Here is an 855-nt window from a genome sequence, read left to right as displayed (position 1 = left end):
AAAAAAAAAAGTAAATACAATTTAAAATAACAAGAATGAGTGCCTGCACAATTCATTTAATATAGAGATATTTCATATAAGAATGTTAAAATAGCCCAGCAGTGTTGGCGCATGCCTTTGATCCGAGCACTGAGGAGGCAGAGGCAGGCGGATCTCTGTGAGTTCGAGTCCAGCCTGGTTCCAGGGTGAGTTCTCGGACAACCAGGGCTACACAGAGAGAGATCTTGTCTCAAAAAAAAAAAAAAAAAAAAATGTTAAAATAGCAAGGAACTGAGCTGAAGGCCTGAGAATGTGCGACCCTTGAGCTCTGTTTCATTTCTTTTCCAGCTGAAAATCTGCAATATTCAGAGTCGCTCACAAACAAGATTACATCCAAAACACCTGTCTTGCTTGGGCATGGCGGCACAGGCCTTTAGCTCCGGATCTCAGAAGGCAGAGCCAAGCACTGCTGAGTTAAAGGCCAGTCTGGGCTCCACAGTGAGTTCTAGGCAAGCCAAGGCTGCATTGGGAGACTAACCCTACCTCAGGAACAACTCTATGATTTCATTTTTAAAAAGATAGAAGGGAAGTATTAAAAACTGCCAAGCCTGGAGGTGTGTTTATAATCCTGTCCCTCAAGAATTGGAGGAAGGAGGGTTGAGAGTAGAAGCCAGCCAGACTTAGCTATATAATAAGTTTGAGGCCAGCTTGACCCGCATGAGATCCTGTGCTGGCTGGTATTTTTGTCAACTTGACACAAGCTAGGATCTGAGAAAAAGTCACCACAATTGAGAATTCATTCATAAAGTTGTCCAGTAGGCAAGCTGCCAGGACTAATTTCCTTAATTAGTGACAATTTGGTGACCCATTGAACTG

Source organism: Rattus norvegicus, chromosome 19 (assembly GCF_036323735.1).
Source record: "Rattus norvegicus strain BN/NHsdMcwi chromosome 19, GRCr8, whole genome shotgun sequence".
NCBI classification, from domain to species: domain Eukaryota; kingdom Metazoa; phylum Chordata; class Mammalia; order Rodentia; family Muridae; genus Rattus; species Rattus norvegicus.
The sequence above is the reverse complement of the archived record's forward strand: the minus strand, read 5'-3'. Positions refer to the sequence as shown.